Genomic DNA, 27,127 nt, shown 5'->3' with positions numbered 1-27,127 from the left:
TTTACACTTTCTTGGAACCTGTGACAAGAGAATGGAAAGACTCTTATTAAGAGTGTAAGACTCTACTGCCAGTTCCCACGAACATCCATTAAGACACATGGTGGTATGTCATCAAATCCTATTGCCTTATTGACAGGAAGTTTATTTATTTCCTTATGCGCTTCCTGCTCATGCACAATTAATCAGGGTGAAATCATGAAAAACACATGATTTCTCCCTGATGAGGATGAAACACCTTATAAACTGATCACTAAATACCCCAACAATATCTTCTGCAGCAGTTACCATTCTGCCATTTTCATCCATTAATATCATCTTACCATAATCATTCTTCCTTCCACTTGCCACATACCAAAAAAATTCTCTAATGTTTTTTTCTTCACCTGATTTGCTCATTTCTGCTCATACTGCACTTTTGTGATCCTTACTGAGTCACTCTCCTGGCTTGCTCTTTATACTCTTTATGTAACTGATTATTACCATTATTCATCTTGTACTACCTCCATAGTGCCCTCTTCTTCCAGATTTCTAGCTAAGCCTCTTATTCATCGTTTTTACACCTACCTTATTCAGCCTTTTGACCTTCAGAATACATTCACACTTCCTTACTGCTCAACTCTTCATTCCATGCTACAGCTCCATACTGTCTCCTAAGCTTGCCATAATCACCAGCCTTGTATATCCACATATACCTTTTCCTCACAGATGTCTGCACATGGCTAGCTACAACCCCAACCCAAGATCACTTCATGATCACTCTCACCAACTGGAGGAAAGTGCGAAACCCCACTCACAATTACATCCTCTGATGAAATGATCAGATCTAAAACTCTTGATTCTCATGTGCCCTCCTTTACATGTTGCCTAAGATAGTTGTCTCTCAAGAACTCAAGAAATTAATTTTCTTTATTCCCAAATGTGATCACTTCATTTCAATCTATACTGCGATAATTAAAATTGCATATAATAATCACCCTTTGTTTGTTCACTAATCCAAGTTGTTTATAAATTTCTTTATCACCACCATCCATATTCCCCACCCTATAGCAACATCCAACTAAATATGTGTTCCTATCAATCTCCATCTCACACCATACTGCCTCAAAACCATTATTGCTATTTCCTTCTTTCATGTCTACCATATGTGAGCATAATTTCCCCTATTATCATCAGCAGCATTTCCCCCCCCCTCTCCTTTCTATCCTCACTAAAAACACTGTACCCTTCCATTTCTATTCCTGTTAGGATATCATTTTCATTCAACCATGTTTCACTTATTCCAACGATTTGGGGGCAAATAAACTCAATCACTGAAACCATTTTATCTCCCTTATTTCTGATACTCCTGGCATTTGCAAATAAACACAACAGTTTGCTTTTAGGTCTATAAACCATTCCTTCCAAAGCCATTTGTTGGTTGTGATTTCCCCCAACATGGCTGCCTTTGCCCAGTCACCATTATGACTGCTACCACAATATCCACTCAGTCTCATCTTCCTCACTCATATCCCGATCTATTCCATTTCTATGCTGATTCCCATACATTACTACTACTTCATTACTACTTCCAGCATCCATTTCCCCCGTTCCTCTTGCATCCTAGTTCTCTCTTCATCTCTCACGCTACTACTGTTTCCATCATCAGGCACTTTACAGTTTTGAAATGGCAGTTTCTCCAGTTCACTTACTCAGTTAATGGATTTCTAACTATTATTTAAATCCGCATCAACAGTTTATTAATCTGTGAGACTTCTAGCTTTAATTGTATGCAATTTTTGGTTTAACTTTAGAAAGTTAGAATATGAAGTAGATTGTGCATGTTATGGAAATGTTAACATTAATTTATTCCCCTTAACTTGTTAGGTTCAGTAGCCTGTCATGGCCAAGCAACTTGGTTTCATATTTATTTAATTGAGTATTATGCTAAGATGGTAAATCCTATTTGCAATAGTCTTTTAGTCTCAACCAGTGGTGGCTCATGGCTTGAAATCGTGGGGGTGCTGCAAGTTTTGAAATATACATACACACTGTAAGTACAATGTATACATGTTTGGATAAAATATCAGAATTATGGTAAACATTTTAAAAAAATTAAACATGAAAAAATATTGTTTATTATTGATAAAATTACACAGTTTGGTATAATTCAAAATTACTTAAAAATAAAATATATTCTTCTTGTTTTGTTTCATGAAAAAATATTGTTTATTATCGATAAAATTATAGAATTTAGTATAATTCAAAATTACTTAAAAATAAGATCCATTCCTTTAATTGTAATTAAAGGAATGGATTTACAATTTTTGGACATTACAATTAAATCCTTTAATTGTAATGTCCAAATATTTAAAAAGATGGAGTAAACACAATAAGCACTATGAACACTCTACTACTGGTGCAAACTGCGCGATGGATAGTGCTGCATTACGCTAATAGCTCACATCTCACTATGACGTGCATATGCTTGTGAGCGTAGCAAAATGACACTGTGGTAAACACAGTGCCTAGCATCCTTCGCCCTCCTAAGTACTACAAGATGGATTTTTATTATTTTTTATACAAAATAAGAGAATTGTTGATGATAAAATTAAATATTACAAGCAAATATAAATAAATTAATAAATATATTTATATATCGAGAAAAATTGTGGGTGCTGCAGTTCTGCAGTGCCTATGCATGAGCTCTCCCTGGTCTCAACTATATATATATCTCTGGCCAGTTTGTCCCTCTCTCTCGATGAGACTGGTTAGCTCTAAAACTATTTGAATTCATATATGAAATTAAAACAATTTTTTTTTAATCTGTTATTCTATTTGTGATCTATATCTTTGGTTTTATGCTAGCATTCAGTTCACTATTCCATCATTAATATTGTTCTCATTTGTGAATGAATCACCACATATAACTTACTAGTTGAATATTCTCTCTTTCTTCCCCCCCCCCTTTTGTTTGCAAAATCCTGAGTTATACTCTTCCCCCCCCCCCTTTTGTTTGCAAAGTCCTGAGTTATACTCTTTCTCAAAATGTAACTGATATGAAAAAAATCTTACCTTTCTGTTTGAGAAGCAGAAATTATCTTGTCATTTTGTATATCCAAGCTACAAATGTTAGTTTCTATGTTCTGTACAGGAGCTACTCCTTTATTTTGACTACCTTGCATATTTCCAACTTTGCTAAAATGGGAAATGAATATTATATACTAGTTGAAGATGGAAATTTACATTGGAAGAACAGACTACTCTAAAAAAAGCTATCATTCTGAAACACAGTATACCTATAACAATTGAGTGATTATTCATTTTATGCCAGGTGTTCTCAACAAAAGTGATCATGAACTATTTTATTTGCAATAAGAAGTCAAGCTTTTTAAAGCTGTTACATTGTAAATTCTTATAAATAATAGATGAGATTTTGTATTTTTAATGGTATCTGTGGCATGAATATAAACAACAAATTACATGATAACCACAGTAATTAACTTTAATGAAATGAAAGTACAGATATTTTGTACTGAAAATAGCAGTACATCATCAGTGCCTAGAAACAAGCAAATCAAAGAAACGGGAATACAAGGTACATACAACATTCGGTGGGTTTACCAATCAAAAACTGTTGCTGTGTGCTAGAAATGAATATTAATAAATAATAAAGGCAGTCCACTATAGCTTTTCCTTTATCTGAAACCCATGCATTGTTTTCATTAAGACAAAAGAACAATATATCTATTTCAAAAGCAGATAAAGGAAAAGCTGTGGTGGTAATGGATTTTGCCAACTATGAGAGGAAGATAGATTGCCCCTTTTACAGGATACCTCCACCTATTAAGAAATTAGTTATAACCAGTGGTGAACTATAAGGGGCTTGCACAAGCCCTTTATTAAATTTTTCTCAAATTTGCAAGCACCTTGTTCTTCTTGTTACTTTTTTATTTTTTCAAAAAAAAAAAAAAAATTTTTGAAACATATTAAGCGACAAACTCATACGGTAACCTAACAAAAATTAGTCTATTCGGTAGTGTATAGATTATTTGGAATTATTGTTTCAACTCCTCTATAACGAATGCACCCAAGTTTGAAAATAAAATAAGCGCATGTGCTATCTTTACCCTTCTCCCTTCTGGTAGCCAATCAATTAATAAAAGTTTTTGTGTGAAATATGGCTTTTTCTTTTCTTTTTTTTTTTTACGATGCAAGCCCTTTGTAAAAATTTCCATAGCTCACCACTCATTATAACCCTACAAAAACACAAATTAAACAATTAAATAAGCTGCTTGATGAAGTTGTTAGTTGTGATCAAAATACTTTGAGCAAGTTGTGCACTCATTTTGGAAGAACTCCTCAATTTATATGGCCTCCCAAAAATTCATAAAGTAGGTTACCCAGTAAGACCCATCATGAATAATTGTATTGACTCTCCCACCTATACAATTGCTAAATTTCTGTAACGTTTATTAACTGCCCATACTGGACAATCCAGATCATTCATCAAGAATTCCACCCAATTTCTTGAGAAATTCAAGGATATTCAAATACAAGAGTCAGATTTGTTAGTCAACTTTGACATTGTTTCCCTCTTTACCAACATTCCATTATCTGACACTGTTAATTTACTATATGATGATTACCCTTCTGATATTGCAAGGATTTTTGAATTTGTTATAGAATCAGGATATTTCAACTGGAAAAACAAGATCTATAGACAAGTTGATGGCACTGCCATGGGTAGCCCTTTGTCTCTCTACTTTTGGCAAACTATTTTTTGAACCATCTGGAAGATGTACTCTGTTTTCATTCATTCATCCTCAACCCTCTCATTGGTTTCGTTATGTTGATGATGTCTTTGCTGTTTGGTCTCATTCTGAAAATGAACTTACCACTTTCCTACAATGGATCAATAGCCTTCATCCACGCATTCAATTCACCATGGAAAAAGCTGGTAGTTTACCATTCTTGGACATTCTTTTTATGCGCACAGCCTCCAGTAATTTATCAACCAGTGTTTATCGAAAATCTACCTTTACTGGCAGATACATTCATCAAAAGTCTGCTTATCACACCTCTCAAAAAATTGGTGTTATCAAGTCTTTAATTAAAAGAGCACATAATGTGTACTCCTCTTCCTCAAGCTTACAACAAGAACTTCTCACTCTGAAATCTTTATTGGAATTTAATGGTTACAACCCTAATCAAATCCAGCAGATAACTGACTCCTATGCTCCAATACCTCAGGATTCTTCAACTGCAGGATTCCAATCCCTTATATTTCTGGCATCTCTGAACTGATTGGTAGAATTATGAAGAAGTATCACCTTATGCCCACATATTTTCCTATCAACAAAATTTCTCATCTGTTGCCATCTACAAAAGACAAACTGTCACCTCTATCATTAGCTAACATTTAACAGATACTTTGTCAATGTAATTTGACATACTTTGGACAGACAGGCCATTCTATGGAAAAAAGAATTAATGAACATCAATATTATATTGAATACATGACACCTCAAAAGTTTGGTCTGGCACAACATAGTATTGACACTAAACATAGTATCCGGTGGGATGAAGCTCATCTTCTCCATAGAAGCAGTTTTAAATATGAATGCCTTTTCAAAGAAAGTTGTGAAGCCCTTTTACATCAGCTAAATCTGAATTGGAACGATTATCTCTTTCTCCCAGAAGTTTGGGAGATTCTTATTTTATGTGACCATCAAAAGTAGTTTTTAATAATATTATTTATTAATATTAATTTCCAGCACATGGCAAAGTTTTTAATTGGTAAATCACCAACTGTTGTATGTACCTTGTATTCCCATTTCTTTGATTTGCTTGTTTCTACACACTGATATATACTGTTATTTTCAGTATGAAATATCTGTACTTTAATTTCATTAAAGTTAATTACTGTATTATCATGTAATTTGTTGTTTTTAGATGAGATTTCCTTTAACTATTGGACAAATCCAATGATTAAAGGAAAACAGTTTTTAAAAAAAAATTGGAGGAACATAAAATATGTAGTGATGGATTCATTGCTAAGCTATATAATGGAGAGTTTCACCAAACTTCTCTGCAAATCATGGTTTTTGGCAGCTCTCCTGCTCAACACTGCCTCCTTCCACATACTACTACTACTACTATTTGAACTCTCTCTCTCTCTCTCTCTCTCTCACACACACACACACACACACACACACAAGGCATACCTGGCAGAATAGTTGCAGCAAGATTATTCATTAGTTGGCCTAGAAGCCTCTTTAGAATTACTATTAGATCCAGTATGCTATCTGGCAACTAGTCTACAAAATAATTATTTAAAAATTTAAAAACAGTTAATCAAAGACTAGTGTTATATACATCCCTGGAAAGGGTAGACATTAGGAATCTGATGATGGAACTTGACTTCATAACCTCATAAATAAGAGAAGAAAATAACAAACCAAATGATTAAAAAAAAAATAATTTTCAAAAAATTTGAGAGGAACTTAAAATGTGTAATAATGGATTCATTACTAAATTGTACACATGGAGAGTTCACTTGGCTCCTCTGCAAATCATGGTTTTGGCAAATTATGAAGTTGTACCCTCAAAAATGAATTGTTGGATCTATCCATGATGCTCAAATTACACTCATATTGATGTTTAGTGGAAGAAAAGAGTTGCCCATAGCCAATAATTAATGAACGAAATTTATTTAGTTAATTAGATTACTAAGCCAGTATTTCGTCTTGGTCACCAAGGCATCTTCATGGGTAGGGAGTGGTTAGCGTACCTGCCCTCCAACCAACAGGTCAAGGGTTTGAATCCTGCTGTGCACACAGATGTTTGTGATTGTCTTACCTTGTGTACTGCTAAAACCGTTGATATGGAACAGTATGACCTTTGCTGTCCTTGCACCATTAAAACCATAAATCATCATCATCATCATGGGTAGGACTCAACAAATGCACTCACCCACTTGTCTGTAGCAAGTAGATTTTACCAACTGGCAAATAGGTAAGACAGACTGGACTAAATAGAATATTTTTATTTAATAAAAGGTAACTTTCTAAACAAAATATTTAAAAACTAACAGATGAATCATCACTATCACTTTATAGAACTCCTATTGACTTATTGGGACATATTAAACAAATGGGGGGGGGGGACGAGTAAGGTTTTGCATAATTTGTCAAGTCCTCTTCATCAGCAATTAAAAATATTGAGCACATGTATGCAGACATACTAGTAGGAAGGCAAATTCATATTAAGTGGAAAAAGTGAACTCTTACAGTCCTAACTGGCACCCTGTGTGGGTGCAGTGATGGACACTTGAAGGATTCAAAATGATGGTCTTCCAGATTTTTTTTGCAGTGCATTGTAGTCACATTTATTTAAGTTTGGAGACTGTTATAGTGCTCTGGCAGATGCCAAAAATAGTCTCTCTGATTCAAATCTGTTTCTGTATAGGAGGAAGGTTTTTTTCCACTGAATTTGGTGATCTTCATCCATTGCATGGTCTGCAATCCTTGAACAAACTGTAGTGTAGATGAAGGGATGTGTTTTCTGTGTCATATTTTTTGCCAATATCCATCTTCTAGATGGATATCAGCAGGTTTTTCCTATCTCTAGTATTTAAGCTTACAGGAGCAGGGGATATGTAGACCTCCCCCCAGGATGGTGAGGGGGGATTTTTATAAGCAGATAAGGGTAGCTAATTTTTGGTGCCTGAAGAATGTCTCTGTGTTATACCTTTTTAAGAATGTATGCAATTTGTTTCTGAGGTGCTTTGGATGTAGGGAAGGAATGGCAATGCATTTTTTGTGTTCTGGATTTTGGGAGGGATTGAATTGGAGCAAAGAACTCTGTTGATTTTGTTAAGGGAGAAGCCATTGGCTAAAAATGTGCCCTAAATGCAATTGATTTCAGTGGAAAGCAGATGGTTCTAGCTCTGTTTGTTAAGGTTCTGATAACACTATACTGCTGAGAGCAATGGTGGTGGTGTGATAGGTGATGGACATACCTGTGAAAAATCATGTATAGAAGGAATTTTATACAAAAATACCTTATATACTGATTTTACTGGTAAACAAAATTCCATTCAATATGCTTGTGATTAATTAGCAAAATTTCTTATGTCTAGTAATATGGAAAGAAAATTGTGTAAATTACTAAATAATGTAACTGCCAAAAGTTTTATAAAAGAATAAAGAAAGTTAAATGTGAATTAATTTATGTCACAAGAATTCCAGATAAAGATATTTCTAGACGGATTATCTTATTAACTTATGACCTAGGGTGATTACAATCACGAAGGTCAAATATATACAGGGGTTTCCCGCCTTAATGCAACGACTGAAAAAGGTGGCGTGTGCAGAACCACGACCCAGGGGATTAATACTTAGCAGAACCCAAGGTCAACGGAGCCAGATAAAAAGGAGTTGCTATGACAACATGGGGGGGGGACATTGTAGCGAGATCAGTGAGAAGTTACGAGGTCACGGAGTCAAACGAAATCGCAGAGTCGAGGAGACGTGGAGTTACGGAGGTTACAACGATGTAAGTTATGGCTAAAGAGTTATGATGTAAATTACGGCAACAGAGTTTTTGCCAATCATCTTAAGGTCACGCATCAGGAGAGGCAGATTTAGATGTGTGTGGTAGAATAAGTTCGTCTTTGTTTCTGTTTTGGATCTAAGTTCAGGAAAGCTGCACCAGTTCAAGATCGGAGCCCTGCATTCCAGCCAGAAGTGCGAGACAACTAATTCGAGTTGTTTTTAGAAGAAAGTAGATACCGGAGTTTCATGCTGCCAAGTTAGTTCCTGACATTCGCAAGTAGTAAGAGGAAATCCCGGAGAAGGTACCCATACACGTTGCTAAGATCGGAAGATAATAGAAGAAGGTGATTTCTAGAATCATTCAGAGAGAACCAGACAACTGATTCAAAGTAAGATCTTTCTATTGTTTTACTAGAGACAGAATTGTGACGGTGATTTGTTTAAAGTTTTTGCTTGTAATGATACATAAAGACTATAGGCCTTTAGCTAACAATAGAATTGTCTTGTTCAGTTATATGTGAGAGGAAACTTAGTAGAATTTAAAGTGATGTGTTGTGTGCTTAATATTGTTATTATTTGCTAAGCCTGCATTTGTTTAAGTGAGATTGACCTAAGTCAATCTCACTTAAACAAACAAACAACATTGACCTATTGACTTTTTTTGTGCATTTTTCTGAACACGAATAAATCGTTTTCTTGTTCAAATAATTTGCCTGATTCCTGTTACCACTGCACTGCTCATTAAATTCGAATCTGTGTGTCCTTGAATAGCCACGACTGTAGAAAAAAAGTTTTACATTGCTAGATTTAGTTATAAGTAAGAGAGGTGGGTTCCGTGATTAACTGAGAGTTTTTCTTCGGAAGGACAATCATATCCTATCCACGAACTTTGGTGGTGCAGCTAGAAATCAAATAAATTTTCCAAAATTCAATTTAGAAAAATACCAGTTGTTCAGACAAAGAGATTGGCTCCAGCCAGAGGCATTCTCTTAGGTTTGAAAGTTTTGCACACGAGAACAATAATATTTGTGGCCTTGAGTCAACAGTGGATTAAGTTAAGTGAGAAGATTGTGAGCTAAGAGATAAAATCAAGCAATGGATAATTTACTCTGAAATATGACCGTTAAAGTTAAGATTAAAGATAAAGAGTTATAAATTAAGTAAAGTGAAATTTTCAAGATAAGTTTTGAATAGTATAATATCGTAGATTTTAAAATGGCACAGACGACAAGATTTAATTAAATAAATAGTTTTACAAAGGTGCAGCAGCAGACAAGGATTAATAAGATTTAATAAGACATGATAAGAAATTTAATAATATAAACAAAGTTTACCTAGATTTCACAATGGCGCAGACAACAAGATTTAATAAGATTTAAATAAAACAATTGTGATAAGATTTTACACCTGCCAGTGCAGGTAGGTTTTCTGTAGATTGAAAAAGATTTTTGGAATGTGCCACAGCACTACAGCATTCCCCAAACTTAAATTTGGCATTCCCAAAAACCTGGGAATCAAACCATCATTTTGAGACCTTTGCCAAGTACCTATTACAGCATCCATAGATGGCCAATTAGGACTGTAGAAGCTTGCCTTTTACAATCATTCTGTATTTAGATTTTTACTAGGTTTGCTGCATGCATGTGTTCTATATATCTCTTTATGCCCATGAAGATGCCTTGATGACCAAGCAAAATATTGGCTTAGTAATCTAATTAATTAAATAAATTTAGTTAATTATTTGCTCTAGATGTGGATGTGTGTTTTATTCCACTAAACATCAGCAGAAGTGAAAATTAATGTCTAAGCAGTCCTACTAAACTACTCTGAAAATAGCATCCAAAAAAATATTGAAACCAATAAACCACAACCCCCCTCCCCATCACAACAAGGATTACTCTAAATTCATCACCATTCCCTACATCCTAGGTACCTCGGAAAAAATTACCAAAATCCTAAAAAAACATGACTTGACCTCTTGTTACAGACCATATAGAAAATTGACATCCCTTATCCGCTCCACTAAAGACCAACCTCCCCCCCCCCCAGTCCTACCTGGTGTATACCAAGTCCCTTGCAGCTCTAAGCTGTCCTACTTTGGCCAAACAGGCAGGACAGCTAATATCAGAATTTCAGAACACAAGGACTACATCCAGTTTCACCAATACAGGCACTCTGGTCTTGCAGACCATGCACTGGATACCCACCATAGAATACGGTGGAAGAAAGCCACGGTAATACACCGTAGTAAATTCAAATACAAAAGGCTATTCATGGAATCAGCCTCAGCCCTAAGAAACAATCCAAACCTAAACAAATTTGGGTGCATGAGACTGCCCCAAAATTTGGGAAACCTACATTTTTGGCCAATTGGGCTGAAGGTCTTCAGCCCAATTGGCCAAAAATGTCCGCTAGGGGGAACCATCAGGACTTTTAGGAGAAAGAATAGCTTCCTGCTTTGTTCCTCATTTACTGTGTGTTGTGCTTGCATGCACATGTCTTGTATTTAAGTTCCTGTGATAATGGCAGTGTGACGCCGAAATATTAGAAGTGTATTAAAATTTATTTTAATGTATATTCTATTGTACATTGTAATTTCCTTAAGCTATTTAGTAAGAATGTATGACCAACGTCTAAGCCTTTCCACGAGAATTACGATAATCCACAGAGAATCCATCGCACATAAGGCCCTCCATTACAGTAAAATGAAGTTGAAGCTATCAAGACAACTGAATTGTATCACTTTCCTAAAACGCTGCCGGGATAACAAGGTAATCCTAAACTGTGTCAAATTCAAGCACCGTTTCTTTTCACAAAAGGCTCTCCGTATCTATAACCGCGCCAGCCAAGCTTTGCGCAGGGAACAAATTGGCTCTACTCACCGTTCCCTGATTGACGCTAACTTAGCTATCCAGGCACTCGAAGATGAGCTTACCAGCACCTTAAACCACGAGATTTGGTCTATTTTATACGACATCTCGTGCACTGCTGTGAACAAAGAATTTTAAAAAGTATCGGAATGACACATCAAAAAATTTGAGAATTTAAAAAAGAACTCGAACTCCAAACCACAACTTCCTACCGACACGGTAGTCAACCTTTTGTCAATTAGTTTGAAACCTGAAGCACTCGACGCTCTCTCATGTGGCCACAACTTTGCTGTTGCGCCCAGAAGAATACTTACTGAAGACATTATGATACAAATTGAACGCGGGATACGACACCTTCCAAACCACGTCTCCAACGATATTAGACTGGATGTGGCTTGTGTTCTGACCAAAGCAAAACCACCAAAAACCAACATGCCCAATAAGTAAATTAAATCTCTGCAAGAATTAAAGAAAAACAAGGAAATAATAATCACCAAATCAGATAAAAGGGAATGCCACAGTATTGCTTAACCAAAAGGATTACACAGGTAAGCTGAATGCTCTATTGTTAGATCGGGCTACTTACTTCCCTATCGAGTACAATCCCACCAACTCACAAATTAGAAAACTCCACAAGCTCCTTAAGAAGGTCACTTCTTGGCCTGTAGAAGTCACTAACAAATTAAAACCGTTTAACTCCATACCCCCCCCCCCCATATATATGGACTCCCAAAACTATATAAAGAAAATGTGCCATTCATTACATCCCATAGTGGATGGCATTGATTCCCCCACACACAAACTAGCTAAACATTTGGCCAAAGCCCTCACTATACTGGCAACACACCTTCACATATAAAAAACTCAGCCCACTTCAAAGCCAGTATAGAAAACCTTATCAAACACACTGACATAATGGTCAGTTTTGATGTCTCCTCCCTATTCACAAATGTCCCACTCAAAGAATCCTTAGAGCTAATCCAAGCTAAATTTCCTCCCGATATCACAGCCCTATTTCAGTTCACATTGAACTCAGGCTATTTTCTTTGGCAAGGAAAATTTTACAAACAAATAGAGGGGACAGCAATGGGTTCTCCACTCTCCCCACCCTTGGCCAACTTCTATATGGAGACTTTTGAAGAGAAAGGCTTAAACTCTGCCCCACAAAAACCAACCATATGGCTTCGCTACGTTGATGATGTGTTCGCTATTTGACCACATGGCTCTGATACACTCCTCTCCTTCCTAACACACTTAAACAACCAACACCCCAGAATCAAGTTCACCCGGGAAGAAAAAAAAAAACAACTGCCTTCCTTTCTTACACACACTAGTCACCTGCCAGCCTGATGAAACTTTGGTTTTCTCAGTTTATAGAAAACCCACCCATAGGCAGATACATTCACCAACAATCCCACCATCCCCCCTCACAACAATATGGAGTTGTTACGACACTATACAACAGGGATAAACTAATCTGTTCAAATGACAATGCCCTAACCAATGAACTAAATCACATCCTCAACACTTTCTCAGCCAATGGCTACACTCCCCCCAAAAAAATCCAAAAAATATTGAAACCAATAAACGACACCCCCCCCCCACCTTTGCAACAAAGATTACTCTAAATCCATCACCATTCCCTATATCCGAGGCACCTTGGAAAAAATTACAAAAATCCTAAAAAAACATGACTTAACTTTTTGTTACAGACCTTATAAAAAATTGACATCCCTTATCTGCTCCACTAAAGACCAACCTCCCCCCCCCCAGACCTACCTGGTGTATAACAAGTCCCTTGCAGCTGTAAGCTGTCCTACTTTGGCCAAACAGGCAGGACAGCTAATGTCAGAATTTCAGAACACAAGGACTACATCCGGTTTCACCAATACAGCCACTGTGGTCTTGCAGACCATGCGCTGGATACCCGCCATAGAATATGGTGGAAGAAAGCCACGATAATACACCGTAGTAAATTGAAATACAAAAGGCTATTCATGGAATCAGCCTCAGCCCTAAGAAACAATCCAAACCTAAACAAATTTGGGTGCATGAGAGTGCCCCAAATTTGGGAAACCTACATCAGAAGACCTTCAACCCAATCGGCCAAGAATACCAACATTGCCTGCTATGGGGCACCACCAGAACTTTTAGGAGAAAGAATAGCTTCCTGCTTCATTCCTCATTTACTGTGTGTTGTGCTTGCATACATGTGTCTTGTACTTAAGTTCCTGTGATAATGGCAACGTGACATTGCCAAAATATTGGAAGTATATTAAAATGTATTTTAATGTATATTCTATTGTACGTTATAATTTCCTTAAGCTATTTAGTAAGAATGTATAACCAACGTCTAAGCCTTTCCACGAGAAGTATTGGATAACTGTGTGTGTGTGTGTGTGTGTGAGAGAGAGAGAGAGAGAGAGATCTTTTCCAAGTGTACATTAAAATAAAAAAATCCTGTATTTTCAACACCATTTTCCTTTGCTTCAGAAAATCTAGCCAATGCTATATAATAAATAGTTCTGTTATACTTTTCTTGCTGCTCTATTCAGGATGACACAATTCATCCTTTGTCTTTTATGCTTCTCCTAGTTTTTATCATGATCTTTCTGTCTGTATATTTTCCCATGTCAAACATATGACAGTAACACTTACCAACATCATAACCTTCCTTTTTCCAGTCATTAACATGGAATTTGCATGAAGAATTCTATAAACTATTTTCCAGTTAGGGAAACCTGTGACTTGGTTAAAGTGCCAATGAAGATACTTACTCATTTTAAAGCCAATCTCCTCTCCCCCATCTATATAGGTTTCTTCTTAAATTTCTCTCCATAAACAACACAAAATCCATGTTTCCCAGTAATTGAAATTGTCCTAATGAAAGCAACTATACACCCTGTTTGCATTTCTCTTGAAAATTTTCAAGAGGAATGAAAACATGAGTAATTATCAATACTTGAGGTAGAAAAAGCTTTCAAAAACTTGAAATGTGGAAAGGCATCTGGAATCGATGATATTTGATCAGAAATGCTTAAGTATGGAGGTATAAAAGTTTCGCAGTAGCCACACTGCATAATTCAGAGGGCTTGATCAGAATTTCGGATTATAGATGACTGGAATGAAGCTGTAATAGTTCCCATCTATAAAAAGGAAATAAAGCTGAATGTGACAATTACAGAGGAATTTCTCTACTACGTGTTCCAGGTAAGATTTATGCAAGCATACTTAAAAAGATGCTGAGAAAAATTGTGGAAGAGAAACTGGGTGAAAAACAAGCTGGATTCAGGCCAAATAGAGGTTGTCACTTTATGACAGATAGTTGAGAAATCATGGGCATATGACAAGATCTGTACTTTTAGTTTTGTATATCTGTAAAAGGTATACAACAAAGTGCTCCAAGAAAAGCATTTCAAAACACTACAGTTATATGGCATAAATAAAGCATTATACAGGGCAATATGTAGTCTATATTTAAGTTGTAAGTCATCAGTTAGAACTGAGAGGAATACAGGAAGATGGTTTGATGTAAAATCATGTGTGGGACAAGAATGCACATTATCTCCACTCTTATTCATCATCTATATAGATCACATTTTGAAAAAAAGTGGCATTAAGCCTGCTATTAGAATTGGAGATATCAAACTTAGCTCTTTGCTTTATGCAGATGATGTGCTCCTAAACATATTTAGCACAAGTCTCCAGAATTCTCTAACTAAATTGAATAACAGCTGTAACAAAATTGTCATGAAAATCAGCAAAAGAAAGACCAAAATTATGAACAAATAGTAGAAAGATTGAAACATATCAACTGCTTTCTGAATGGAGAGCTTATAGAACAAGTAAAACATTTCAGCCATTAGACACAGTTTTTAGTGAAGATGGCAAGTAAAATCTGGAAATAGACAACAGAATAAGGAAAGCTGGTGTGACATAACCAGCTAAATCAATTTATATGAAATAAGAGAGAAATTAGCTAAAACACAAAACCAGCAGCATACAAGACAGTGTTCAAACCAATTTTAAATTATGGATCTGAGAGTTGGGTTAAAAATAAAACACTTAATCAAAGACTCAAAAGACTAGAGACACAGATATGAGAAAAATTAGGAGAGTGAACAGATGGCACCCATGGCAGAATCATATTAAAAATGAAAATATTAGAAAAGAACTAGACATTACTGGTAATCAAGAACGTGTAAGCAGAGCTAATTTAAGGTGTTGTTGTTGTTATGTTCCATCAAGTCGTTTTTGACTCCTGGTGATTCTATGAACATACGCTCTCCATTCACATTTTCCCCTGGCCATATCTTTCAGAATTTCCAGGCACATATTCCTGTTGTTTCTTTAACTCCATCGAATTCTGGGTCTTCCTCTTCTCCTGCTTCCATCAACTTTAGCAAGCATCATCATCTTCTCCAGACTGTCATCTGCTCGCATAGCATGCCCAAAGTATAACAATTTTTGCTTGATGATCATAACTTCGAGAGAGAGCAATCTGGCTTTATTCTGTCTGTCACTGATTTTTTGGTTTGCTTTGCAGTCCATGGTATTCTTAGTAAGCATCTCCAAACCCATAGTTCAAATGCATCTCTCTTCTTTCACTCTTTCTCAGGGTCCAACTTTCACATCCATACAGGAATACAGGGAATACCATTGCTTTCACGATTCTGATTTTTGTTGCAAGGCTAATATCTTTATCGTTAAAGATCTTGCTTAAATTTGTCATTGCTTTCCTTCTGAGTAATAATCTTCTTCTAACTTCTTCAATACAACCCATCTTCATCAATTCGGGATCCTAGGAGCACAAAATTGTTAACTACTTCCATTTTCTCCCCATCTACTTCAAAATCATTAAGTTCACATGTTGCTATAACTTTTGCCTTTTTGAAGTTAAGTTTAAGGCCATATTTAGCACTTTCTTCTTTAGCTTTCATAATAAGTGTTCCTCCAAATCTTCTTTGCATTCTGCTAGCAAGGTGGTATCATCTGCATATCTCAAATTATTAATATTTCTTCCACCAATTTTAATTCCAACTGAAGACTCCTCCAGTCCTGCCATTCTTAAAATGTATTCGCTGTACAAGTTAAACAGGCACGGAGATAAAATACATCCTTGTTGCACCCCTTTACCAATTGTGAAATACTCAGTTTCTCCAAGATCTGTTCAGACAGTAGCTTCTTGTTCATAATAAAGATTCCTCAGAAGGATAATGAAATGCTCTGGTACTCCCATTGTTTTTAACACATTCCACAGTTTCACATCATCTACAGAGTCAAAAGCCTTACTATAGTCAAGGAAACAACAGTAGACATTCTTTTGATATTCCTGTGCTCTTTCTATTATCCATCTCACATTGGCAATCTGATCTTTTGTTCCTCTGCCTTTTCGAAATCGTGCCTGTTCATCTGGCATTTGTCTCTTCACGAATGGTTCCAGTCCTCTCTGAATGATCTTAAGTAAGACTTTACTTGCATGAGAAATCAGTGCTATAGTTCTGTAATTTTTGCACTCTCTTGCATCACTTTTCTTCAATAAAGGTATATAAACTGATTTTTTCCATTCCTTAGGCCCTGTAGTTGTGATCCAAATTTGTTGACATAGAGCTGTTAAAATTTTAACTGCCTCTTCTCCCAGGGGGCTTTGAGCAGCTCAATAGGTATTCCATCCCCTCCTTGTACTTGTGAATAGCTTTTCCAGTGCCCACCTCACTTCACTCTCCAGTGATACTGGCCCCTGTATATAATCCTGCTCTTCAAATTTCTCAGTAATTTTGGAGTCCTTTCTGTAAAGGGCTTCTGTATACTCTTTCCATCTTTCTTTGATGTCTGCAGCTTCTGTAAGATATTCTTTGTGTTTACTTTTCAATATTGTCACCCTAGCACTAGACTTTCCTGTTAGTTCTCTGATCTTTTTGAAAAGGTCAAAAAAGTATTTTGACTAAAGTATTTTTCCTTGTCTCTTCTAGCTTGTCATTAAAACTCTGCCTTCAAATGCCGTACTTCCTGCAAATTTCCTGTGGCCTTCATTTTCCTCCTTTCCTGAGCAGTTGTGATGGCATCTTCAGAGAGCCATTTAGACTTCTTCTTCTTCTTACACACTGTTGGAATATTCTTTTTTTGCTTCTGTTTCAATTATATCTTTAATCTCTTCCCATAGTTCATCTGGTTCTCTTTCACACAAATTGAGTCTGTTGAATCTGCTCTGTATACAAGCTTATGACACGCTTAGGAGTTTGATTGGTTCAGTGCCATGGCATGTAAAACTGCAAGGGCTGGATGTTGATAGTGCATAGGAGGTGGTTAAGAAGTGTTTGCAGGAGGCAGTGGCTGACTGTATACCTAGAGTCCGAATAATAAATCAAGTAGGGATTAAATGGATGAATAACACCATTAAGATTGAGCTGCAAAAAAAGAAACAACTGTGGAGAGAATTTAAGGGGAAAGGTGACCTGCAGGCACATGAATGGTATAAAGCCCAGGCCAGAAGGGTAACAAGTGTTGTAAGAAAAGCTAAAGCAGATTATGAAAGTAAATTAGCAATGCAAGCTAAAGTGAATACCAAACAGTTCTTTCGATATGCTGCAAGTAAAAGAAAAAATGTATATGCAGAATGATTCTGAGGAATGCTGATGACAGAGAGGTAACTGAATCAGATGAAATAGTAGAATTACTAAGCGAAGACTTTGCAAGAGTATATCATCCAGGCTGTGATATTGCAGGAATGAGAGAACGAATGGCTGATATTGAAGGAAAATGAATTTACTTCAGGAATTGAAGAGAATGAAATTGAGGTGAATAGTATATTATTACAGAACCTTAATGTAAATCTTCCTCATCACCATATATTCTGTTTTCTGAAAATTTCTCTTAAGTCGTCTCACTTCATATGTGTCTGTTAACTTTTTCATCATATATTCTGCATCATCTGTCTTGTCACATAATTGCTGGTGATAAGTTAAGACTGTATCACCCCTTGATTGGAATAAGAGACTGGATTGTTCTGAATTCTTCTGAAATTTTTCATCCAACTTTGACTGTCCATGGACTGTGTCGTAGATTTCCTTTACCTGCTGGATAAGTAGAGTTCATCCACTCCAAGAGTTTGCTAAATACTCTCCATGGGTAAGTAATTAGCACTAAGTCATATGCTTAAGAGTACTTAAAAAGACATAAATCTTGGTGAAAATGTCTGTCTTTATGTTACTTAAATGCACAATGCTGTATAATAATAAACAAACCTAATTCTAGCTCTCTTCTTATGTTCATTATTATTCTTCCTGGTGGTTTTACCTAAATAAAATAAAATAAAAATAATGGTGAGGCATTGAAAAGATTCTGAAAATATAATAATAAATAATATAACACAGGTCTAATGATAAAATTATTATAGAACAACAGAATGACACTTAAATTATTCTGTTACTCTATATGTTAGGAAAAAATATTATATGCAGAATTTTCAACTAGGTTCCCTACCCATTCAGATTGCCTTCTTCATCCTAATATGGATTTTAGGCCAAGTGGCCTGTTCCAATCTCATGCCATCTCTTTCTTGGTCTTCCGATTCTTCATTTACCACTTATTTTATATTTGTGTAATATTTTTGGTAGTCTGCTGTTGTCTGTTCGATTTAAATGTTCTAGCCATTTTTGTTTATACTCTCTTATGTAGTAATTGATCGGTTTTATATTCAGGGATAGTAAAATTTCTTCACTTGTTTTATGGTCCCAATTGGTATATTCAGCTGTTTTTCTGAGAAATTTCATTTCTGCTGTTTGAATTTGTTTTTCATCTTTCCTTTTTATGGCCCATGTTTTGCTTTCATATAGTAGAGTTGGTTTTTTGACCAGACATTATATAGTCTGATTCATGTGTGTTTTTGTATTAGGGATGGCTTAAGTATATTATTTATGATGCCATTTACTTTGACAAAGTTTTATATTTTAGTGTCTATGTCTTTTTTTTCTTTGTATGATAAATCACATTCCAAGTATTTGAAATTATTTACTTGTTCTAATATTTTATTAGAGCATGGGGGTAACGACACCACCTCGTAGTGAGTTCTGAAACCCAAAAATGGGAGGCCATGGCCCTACATGGGGCTGTAGTGTCAGAGAAGAAGAATATTTTATTATTTATCACTATTTTACTTATTAGATTTTCTCCTTTGAATGCCATTATTTTGGGGTTTTTTTTTCTTTAGATATTATTATTTTATACTGTTCTGAGATATCATTTGATGATCTTTGTAAATCATCTTCTGATGTAATTCATTATCATCATCATCATCAAATTCCTGACAAGTACCCTCATGGGGTGTACAGGATATGATAGTACTACATGAAAAGTTTACATCAATACTAACTTCCTATCTACAATTTTCCTCCAAATCAGTTTGTTACTTGTCAAGACTCCAACACTACGAGATCTTATATTTCTATTGTACCGTATTGATACGGTACTTTGTACCGTATCAATCCACCTATATCTCGATCTTCCTCTGGGTCGTTTTCCTGCCAACCTGGCAGAGAACACCTCACCTGTTTTGCTAATCTTTCCTCGCCCATTCTGTTTTAAGTCACCATACCATGTGAGATTAGCTCTGCTAACGCATTCCTGGATGCTGACAATGTCAAGTTCTTTCCTAATATAATCGTTTTTAATATGATACTGCCATTGATGCCATCTGTTCATGCAGTGGCGTAGCTAGGGGGGATGTGGAGGGGGAAGTCCGCCCTGGGCAGCATTTTGAACCTTTCCGAACCTTTGCAGTTAATTCTAAAATATAGTCTTGAGAACTCAGTTCCAAATATTATAATACTGCTGCGAATTTTCCTCACAATTGCTGTACGTGTTGCTAGTTTTGAGAGGAGTTTTTCTAAATAAAATTGATTAATAATTATCAACATTACTATGAAAGAGATTTCGCCAATGTCGTCGATGATTCTGCTAACAGAAAAGCAAGAAAAATAACATTTTAGAATGTTGAAATTAAAGTTTTACTTCAAAAATAAGCATAGTGTTTTAATTTATTTCCCTATATGTCATTTTGATTTTTTGTAGTATTTTTGGTCTGTATTGAGAGAGGCGGCAAACTCAGGGACCGCCCCGGGTGGCAACAGCTCTAGCTATGCCACTGTGTTCATGCCTCTAATCTTTCTCAGGACTCTCATATCTGCGGTCTCTAGTTTTGATCAAGTGTTTTACTTCTGACCCAGCTCTCAGATCCATAAGTTAAAACTGGTTTGAACAATGTCTTGTATACAGCTAGTTTAGTGTTCTGACTAATTTCTCTCTTATTCCATATGAATTTATTCAATCGACTTCCTACCATACCAGCTTTGTTGATTCTGTGGTCTATTTCCATATTTAATTTACCATCTTCACTAAAAATCATGCCTAAGTAGCTGAAATGTTTTACTTGTTCCACAGGTTCTCAGTTCACAACAATTCTACCTACTTTCATTGTCTTTGTCTTTTTATTGCTGACCTTCATACCATATCTATTACAACAGTTATTCAATTTAGTCAGGGAATCTTAAAAACTTGTAGCAGATTTATTTAGAAGTATAACATCGTCCGCATAAAGCAAAGAGCTGACATTAACATTTCCAATTCTGATATCATGTTTAATACCACTTTCCTTCCCTCTGTTCAGGCCTTCTGAACTATGCAGTGCAGCCACTGTAAGACTTTTATACCACCATACTTCAGCATTTCTTGTCGAATATCATCTACTCCTGCTGCCTTTCTACATTTCAAGCCTTTGATGGCTTTTTCAACTTATAGTATGGATATGTATTCCTGACTGTATGCCTGTTGAGTGTTTTTTACCACTGTGCTTTCACTGCTTGTTTCATTTAGCAATTTTTTGAAGTAATTACTCCATACTTTGAGGATATCTTTTTCTACTGTTTTCATGTCACCTTTATCATCTCTAACTCCTTTTACAGCACTCTTTCCTCCATTTCTAAGCTTGTTCAACAACCTCCAGAATATCTTATCACCTTTTTGATATTTATTTTCTATGTTCTTCCCAAAGTCATCCCATGACTTTGTTTAGCTAGTTTTACACAGTGTTTAGCTTTCTTACATTTGTCTCTGTATTCTCTAAGCGCACAAGCTGACTTATTTGCCAGGAACTTTTGATATGCTTTCTTATTTTCCTTCACTACCTCTTTAACTTCCATGGTGGACACATCCACCATGGAGTTCTGATTTTTCTATCCTTGCACATAACCTCACAACATGCCTCTCTGGCTGAATCAATCAGGGTTTTCTGCAAGGTTTACCATTTAATCTCCAAGATTTGATTCTTGTTCTCAAACTGTTTCATTTTTCCTTCAATAATCTTTGTGTATTTTAGTCTACAGTTGACATCTGAGAGCTGCTCAACTTTTATTTGCTTTAAAGCTTTCTTACATGTCATTCTTTTCAGTATGAAATTCAATTTTATCCTGCTCAAGACTAAATGGTGATTGCTTCCAATTTCAAATCCTCTGTATACTCTGGTGTCCTCCACCAGGGAGAAAACATCACTATCAACAATAACATAGTCAATGAGACTTTTCTTATTCCTTGCCTCTTCTCTCCATGTGAATTTGTGCACATTTTTATGTTGGAGCATGGTGTTAGTAATAACCAGTCCATGTCCTGAGCAGAAATTCAACAGGTATTTGCCATTATTATTAGCTTTGCTCTTTTCTCCAAATTTTCCCAAAATATTTTTGTATGTCTGACAATCACTTCCTACTCTGCTATTTAGATCTCCAACAAGGACCAACTTTTCCTTTTTCATTGTGTCAGTAGCTTTCTCTAGAACCTCAAAAAATTCTTCCACTTCTACCTTAGTAGTGCCTTCTGTGGGACCATAGGCACAAATAGTCTCATTGTCCAGTTCCCCATTCTCATATTTGCCCACTTCACTCTACTTGAGACTGCTTGCCATTTAAGAAGATTAGCCTCATATTTTGTGTTGAATACTATGACTACCCCTTCTTTTCCTTGATTGTCATTGCCTAAGTATAACATTTTGTATTTATTGCTCAGAAAGATCTCACCAGTTTTTGTCTTTTTTGTTTCAGTTACCCCTATTATGTCGATCTGGTACTTATCTAATTCCTCAACTAGCTCCATTTCTTTGCCATTCAGGCTTCTTATGTTGATAGTACTGATCTTTAACTCTGGTGATGTTGAGTTGGGGTGTGCTTTCAGATTGTTCCAGTAGCTGACTTTTCGATGTTCACCCTGGTTCCCTGGTGAAAACAACGGGGACCTTGTTTAACCGGGCGATGCCCCAGCCGGCATGAAATTTTGTCATGTTGTACCATCATTTTGTATATTGGTTTAAGCCAATATGAACAATTTGGTTGGCTAAATCCCAAATTGTCAGCCAATCCTCGTTCATTCAGTATCCAGGTAGATACCCAACAGGGTGCACCACGAGAAGGTGAGGATTGGACATTAGGTCAGAAGCCCTGGTTGGTTCTCCGTATTCCTTTAAAGGCTATGTGGAGGTCTCCTCTCAGTTATACAGCTTCGACCCTAAGCACCCCTCTGATGTAACTACTGTTATTTGATCATCTGCAAATAGTAGTGTATCCATCTTCATTTGTGGAGTTATTTGTATACCAAAGGGGTTATACTGTTTCCAGATTGTTATAATTTTATTTATATATATATTGAAAAGCATAGGTGAGAGGATACATCCTTGTTGTACTCCTCTTGATATATCTTTCCATTCTGAGATGTGTTCTAATTTAACTGCTATTTTATTTCCTGTATATATTTCTTGAATGGAACTGTAAAAGTTGGTTTGGTATACTTAAATCAGTTAATATTTTAAACAATTTTTGCCTGCTAATTTTATCAAAGACTTTTCTTCATAATCAATAAAGGCAGCGTGTGTTTCTTTTTGAAATTCTCTTCTCTTTTCTATTAATAATTTTAGATTAAAAATTGGATCTATGCAGGATCGCCCATTTTGGAAACCGTTTTGTTCATCTAGTAGTTTGCCTTCTACAATACTGTTTAGTTTCTCTTTAAATATTTCTGCATATATTTTATATCCTGTATTTAACAGACTAATTCCCCTATTGCAATCGTCTTTATTTCCTTTTTTTATACATTGGGATAACCAGTGCCTTTTTCCAAGAATTTCCAGAGTTTTTAGGAGTTTTTTTCAGACATCCAAACCATATTAAAAAACTTCAGAAGCCTTTCATTAAATTTTTCACCTGAATTTTTTGTATAGTTCTATATTTATATGTTTATATTTATATTTCCTGGTGTTTTCCTATTTTTCATCTTCTTTATTGTATTTTTGTTCTAACATTGTGATATTTTGTATTTAAAAAAAAAATACAAAATATTTTTTGTAGCCAAATATTACAAAATGTACTGTCTAGTGGAAGCAATGTTTAAATGTATTCCAAGGGTCAGAAGGTTAAATAAGGTAGGTATGAAATTGATGAATGAAGAAATTAAGCATACAGAGGAAAAAAGGCATTATGGAGGCAGCATAAGAGAAGTGGTAATGTGACATTATGAAGAGTTTGGGAGCAGTTGATGACGAGGAGAGACTGACTGCTAGTAAGCAAGAGGTACATGGGGAACTGAGCAAACTTCAAGTTCATAAGGCTGTGGGACTTGATAATATGTTAACACATATTTTGAAGGAATGTGGCATCTGCCTTGACATATTTGTTTAATATGGGTTTTGCACTGGGTCAAGTTCCAAAGGAGTGGAAGGAAGGCAAGATTTTGCTGCATCATAAGGGAGGTGACAGAACTCAAGCATCAAATTATAGGCCTATCTGTGTGTCAGTTGTTGTGGGAACCAGGATCCAGAATTGGGTTGACAACAATGGTATTATCTTTGATGGACAGCATGGATTTGCTAAAGGGATGTCATGTTTTAGTAATCTACTTACTTATTGCTATAAGGTGATGGCTTCATTAGACAAAGGAGATGGATACTCAATATTATACTATTGAGTATCCATGGAGGTGGAGGAAATAAGAGATCTTGGGGTGATGGTGATTAAGGATCTAAAATTAGAGGACACGTTGCCAAAATTGTGAGGACACAACACGAATACTGGGAATGATGCGGAAGACACAGACTTGTAGAAGTAAGGAGATTCTTGTGGGGTTGGATATTAGATAGTGCACTGAATGTCTTTAGGAAGACAGTCACAAACATCCATTGCTCTAAGACCACCAACCTGCTGGTAGCTTGAAAATTTTCCATGTCTCTAGAGCAGAGTGTCTAGATTTTGTAAAATAATAATAATAAGATAAATAATTAAAAATAATAAAACTTAAAAAAAAAATATATATATATATATATATATATATTTTTAAAGTTTTATTATATATATAGCATATTATTATTTATAATTTATTATTATTTATTATTTATAATTATAGTATATTATTTATTATATATATATATATATATAGTATATATACACATAACTGTGGGTGAGAATCATGAAAAAAAATTAAAAATGCTAACAAACATTAAAAGATGTTGCCAGATTTCATGTCCCCAGAATGAACATGAAACCTGGTAGAGTTATTATTATTATAATTATTATTGTTCCGGGAAACTCCAAGGAGTCGACAGACTCATTGAGGGAGGCCCTAACATGTCAAGAACAACTATTCAACATTCACACAGTATCTATCATACCTTGCCTTGAACTCATTCACGGTCGTAGCACCCACAACAGACTCTGGAAGCTTATTCCACTCATTTACCACTCTCCAAGTAAAGAACCTAGCTCTAACACCCTTGTCAACCACGCTCTTGCCCAGCTTCCATGCATGGCCCCTAGTCCTCCCACCACCAGTCATATTTTCAAAAATATCTTCTGGATCAATCTTATAAAAACCCTTCAGTAATTTGAATGTCTCAATCATATCACCCCTCCTTCGCCTATCGTCCAATTTCTGCAACCCACAAATCTTCAACCTATTCTCATAAGGTTCATTCCACAGACCTGCTATCATCTTGGTCACTCGTCTCTGGACCCTCTCCACTTCCTCCCCATCACGAAGAAACCCTGGTGCCCATAGCTGGGCACAGAAGTCCAGATGGGGTCTTATCAAGGCTCGATACAGAGGAACAACAACTTGTTCGTCTCTGCATGTTAAAGGATTTTTCAGAAGTCAAGTGATTTGGTGAGCTGTTTTAGTTACTTTTGCAATGTGCCCCCTAAACTTCAATTCCCTATCCACCAACACTCCCAAATCCCTGGCCTCATCAATCTCCTGGAGTATGGTTCCACCAATGCGATATACTGCTGCTATTCTTTTCACCCCAAAGTGCATAACCTTACACTTTGCCACATTAAATTGACATCCATTTTTCCTAGCCCAGTCCTCCAAACTATCCAAATCATCCTGTAAAATTTTGACATCCTGTGCACTCACAATTGCTCTACCCAACTTTGCATCATCAGCAAACAAGTGAACACTTCCTCTGATTTAATATTTTTTTCTGTATTCTATATTTTAATATTAATATTCTGAGTTAATATTTTTTTATCTATACTGATTTCAATACACTTGGTTAATACTAACAATTATGATTTCTGAACTCTAACCTTAAAATAGAAATGGTGTGTGTGTTGGGGGGGGGGGATATATATATATATATATAATTTTCTTGCATGAGAATGTGCAATGGAATTAGCAATGCCTCTGAGTAGGATATTTAATTTAATTTAATCTCAGCTCTGGTAGAGTTATAATGGAGTGGAAAGAGGGTAAAATAATTCATAAGGAAGGTTCTAAGACTGCAGTAGCAAATTGTAAATTGTATCTCAGGGATGGAGGTAAAAATGTTGGAAAAATTGGTAAAAAAGAGAATTAAAAAATTGGTGGATAAGAATATGATACAGTATGAGGGGGAAACATGGTTTCATTAAGGCATGTTGCCCCCTCATTAACAGCAGAACTGGGTAAAGGAAATGGCCAGACGATGATTCTGCTGGATTTTGCAAAGGCATCTGACAGACACACATGAACTCTGTTATGCATATTAGAACAAATAGGGATGGATATAATTGGTTATATGGCTAATTTTGGAATTTCTAGAGGAGACATTCATGTTCAATCTTTGTCGCAGAATCCAGGCAAAAGGAAGGTTTTGAAAGATTCACATTAGGTTTTATTTAATTTTAGGTATTCACATTACCGGCTACTGTAGGTCTTTTGGAAGTAGTTTTAAGCACATTTTTCTTGGTCCTATTATCCATAGGTTCCTCTGAATCCATCGAGCGTTTGTGATTATTCTTTGTAGTTTCTCCGTTCATTTCGCATATTAAATACTCATTTCGGAAAAATCAACACACTTTGAATCTACCCAGCTTGTCGAATATGTGTCGTCTGCTATTTATTTATTCCCCCTGCTGAAGAAAGCTCGCTATGTGCGTGGTGATTAATAGTATCAGCGGATAATCAAGACAAGCTTGGTAGGAATTTGTTTGGAGCCGATTGGGATATTTGACACGAGTGCGAAATATTTACTGATGTGAGTTTTTTGCGGAAACATTTTAATAGCTCTGCTCAGGGCTATTTTTACAAGTTTGAGCACCCTAGGAGAAAAAAGTATATTGCCTTAATCACATTGGATTGGGCAATAATTAAATAATACATATAATTAATTAAATGACATTGCACAGTTTTATTTAATTCAACAATATTTAT

The 27,127-nt window shown here is 35.8% G+C and overlaps 1 long non-coding RNA gene across 1 annotated transcript in view; it reads right to left on the bottom strand.

The window, feature by feature from the left end:
- The window catches only part of LOC150103767 (uncharacterized), a 59,413-nt gene extending 32,692 nt beyond the window's left edge, over positions 1 to 26,721 (bottom strand). Inside the window, exons 1-3 of the long non-coding RNA XR_016548670.1 lie at positions 26,616 to 26,721; positions 18,649 to 18,700; positions 3,052 to 3,174 (exon numbers count right to left, since the gene is read on the bottom strand). This is a non-coding gene — a long non-coding RNA (uncharacterized LOC150103767). The remainder of the gene's footprint in view (positions 1 to 3,051; positions 3,175 to 18,648; positions 18,701 to 26,615) is intronic.
- Between the last annotated feature and the right edge of the window lie 406 nt (positions 26,722 to 27,127).

This window comes from Typopeltis vanoorti, chromosome 8 (genome assembly GCF_054136105.1).
Source record: "Typopeltis vanoorti isolate ZY-2024b chromosome 8, IOZ_Tvanoo_1.0, whole genome shotgun sequence".
In the NCBI taxonomy this organism is placed as follows: domain Eukaryota; kingdom Metazoa; phylum Arthropoda; class Arachnida; order Uropygi; family Thelyphonidae; genus Typopeltis; species Typopeltis vanoorti.
The sequence above is the reverse complement of the archived record's forward strand: the minus strand, read 5'-3'. Positions and strand labels throughout refer to the sequence as shown.